Source organism: Gossypium hirsutum, chromosome D11 (assembly GCF_007990345.1).
Source record: "Gossypium hirsutum isolate 1008001.06 chromosome D11, Gossypium_hirsutum_v2.1, whole genome shotgun sequence".
Lineage (NCBI taxonomy): Eukaryota > Viridiplantae > Streptophyta > Magnoliopsida > Malvales > Malvaceae > Gossypium > Gossypium hirsutum.
In genome coordinates this window covers 64595827-64599177 of record NC_053447.1, presented here as the reverse complement: position 1 = coordinate 64599177, position 3351 = coordinate 64595827, and positions in this window count along the sequence as shown.

Genomic DNA, 3351 nt, shown 5'->3' with positions numbered 1-3351 from the left:
TTTTTTATCTATGAAAATAAAATCGTCGTAATTTCCTTTGACCAGCAAAACCCTTTGGTTTTGAAACCTTTTGGTAAGAAAATCTTTCCTATTTTTTTTTCCGATATTGAGTTAATTGATATTTTTAAAAAAATATTAAATTTGTTTAACATTTTCAAGTTTAAGTACCAATTAGATTTAAAAAAAAATTATATGCTAATTAAGTACAAATAGTCAAATTTAGGTATCGTGATATATGTCGAGAATTTTTTGTAAGAAAATCTCTTCGATACCTCTCGATTTTGATATTAAATAAATTAATTTTTTTAAATAAAATAATTTAATTCCGGCCAATTTCAAAAGTGAACAACTAATGTTAACTAATCACAATATCAATTTATCTTACTTTTGATTGGAATTATAATAAGTTTAACCTTCAAATTTAAACATTCTGTCAATTTGAACATAATTCTAAACAAATCAACAAATTTAGCTGTAACACTCCAAACCCGGTCTAAACGTTATGACCGAATCTGACGATGTCACATTGTAACACCGCTTACCCGTATTCGACGTCGGAATAGAGTACGAGGCATTACTAGAAGACATACCTTTGCATACGTATTAGACCGAGTTACAAAATTTCATCCGAATTAAAACTTTTAAATTAATAACGTGCTTTTACAATTCTTTACAAGATATCCTCGAAATATTATATTCATAACAAATAAGGCCTACGAGACCCGATATTTACTCATGTAATTCAAAACTTCATTTCCATTCATTCAATTCACAATTTCTCATGTTCACAATTCAATTCAATTTCTCAATCCAATATATATATTTCAAGCATCTAATAATATAATTCAAGTTACACAAACTTATCAAGCTAAATTGCAGAAATACCAAAATTTAGGGATATTTTGGTAATTTTTTATTTTCTCGAATTTCCACCCAAACTTGATATAAATTAGTATTTCATTCATTTAATAATTTAAATAATAAAACAATTCATTTCATGCAATTTGGTCACTTTTTGACATTTTTTACAAATTTACCCTTAAAATATTATTTTTATTCAATTTAGTCCTTGAACCTAAAACATGCAAATTAGCCATTTTTAATGAAAACACATGTTAGTTGAATAATCATATATTTTCCTCCTCCTCTCCATTCCACATCCTTAATGTATATAACATGCTTATATGTAATTTATTTGTTCATTTAAAGCTGTCCACTTGAGTCATTGTCACATAATTATTTATATCTTGAGCTATGTAACTCCGAATTGAGATCTATTAATTTTATATGAAACTAGACTCACATATCTTCTTACTAAAAAATTTTCAAAATTTTTTATTTAGCCAATAAGTACAGTTTATTCTTTAAAGTCAACAGTTCCGGCTCTTTTTCACTAAAAATTAATTATCTCCTCGTACAGGATTCTAATGATGTTCCCGTTTGTTTCTATTGAAAATATACTCATTCAGGATTTTAAACATATAAATTTAAGCCTCTAATTATTTTTCTCCAATTTTTTATAATTTTCCAAAGTCAGAACAGGGGAACCCAAATTCATTCTGACCTTGTCTCACATAATCTATTATATCTCTTGATTTACAATTCCATTACTTACACCGTTTCTTCTATGAGAAAATAGACTCATCAACCTTTAATTCCATATTTTTTTTCATCCTCTAATTCCATTTCCACAATTTATGGTGATTTTTTGAAGTTAACCTACTGTTGCTGTTCAAAACTGTTTTAGTGTAAAATGTTGATTCCTAAGTTTATAACTTCCTTATTCATTTTCTCTATAATATTTTCCATCACTTCATCTTGTCTCACTTTACTAATATATCAAGAACATAAAACTTTATTTAAGAAAACTCTACTATAACATCATTTCCATGTTTTTTCAATAATAACAAACTTAAAAATATATTGAAATCTTGATGTTCTTACCTTGTGCTATTGATTTCAATCTTTAACTTGATTTTCTCTCTCCTCCAGCTTCTATTCTTGAATCTAACTTGACATTCTAGCTCCCCATTGTCTCCTTATTATTTTTCTCTCTTGAAAGCTATGAAAGTTCTTTTGATTTCTAGGTGAAAATAGTAAATTTTTGGTGAATGGACCAAACTGTAAACAAGGTAAAACTTTCTTTCTTCTCTTCTCTTCTCTTCTAACGTTAGTTGCATGGAAAGATGATGATTTTTCATCATCTTTCCTACCTTTTTATATTAATCAATTAATAATTAAATAATATTTAAAATCTTAATAAAATATTAATTAAATAACATTTATCTAATTAATTAATTAAAAATATCACAAACATCATCATTGCCTTCTAGAATTCTCTCTCTCTATTTGACCATTTTGCCCTTTATAATCTTTTAAAATTCCATTCTTGAGTCATCACTTAATTGATAAAATTGCAATTTAGTCCCTCAAAATTCTTCACCTTTTCAATTTGGTCCTAATTCATCCATTTTCCTTAGTTTCCAGATTATTCCACCCTTAAAATATTTACACTATTGGTCCTTCAACTTTTTCATATTTACACTTTAACCCCTCAAATTTTGAGTATTTACTCTTGGGTAACAAGACTTTTCTCACTTTAATTTAATCCTTTCTTGAATTAATATGTCATAATATACTTCCCAATATTGACATAACTCAATATTACCCTTTTTATCACTTTATTTTCTTATTTTGCTATATCAAGGATATTATCTTACATTCTTACTATAATAATTTTTGGGGTATTACATTAACCCTTCACATTTTCTATCTAATTGGTCTTAAATCTAAATCAAATATCTGAAAAATATTTCTTTTTAATTTTTAAAATCTAAAGAATATATTAAAATTTAGGAAATATGTAAAGGAATAAGAAAATTCTCAAATTTTAAAAATATATAAAATTATTATTTAAATGATTTTCAAGAGGGTACATTTTTTTTTAATTTTAAAAAGGATAAAAATATCTAAACCTTATATGTAAACAAACAAAAGATAATGATGGAAAATGAAATAAGATATAATGACTTATTTAACAATTTTGTAATGAAAACTTTCCATTTAATTTTTCGTTTTTTTAATTCTTGAACTTGAATGATTTGTTAAATTACTCCAAAACAAATGGAAAGCTAATCTTTGTTAATTTTTTTTACGTTTTTTTGATTTTTTATATTTAAAAAATTAATTGCTAATGGGATGGTAACTTATTTGTATATCATATCAGTAAAATTAAAATCTGTTAATTTTTTATTTGTTTTAAGGATGATTTGATAAATAACGTAAATTTAAAAATTTAATTTTTTATAAAATTAAAGGACCAAATAAATAATTATTTCTATACAATATTGT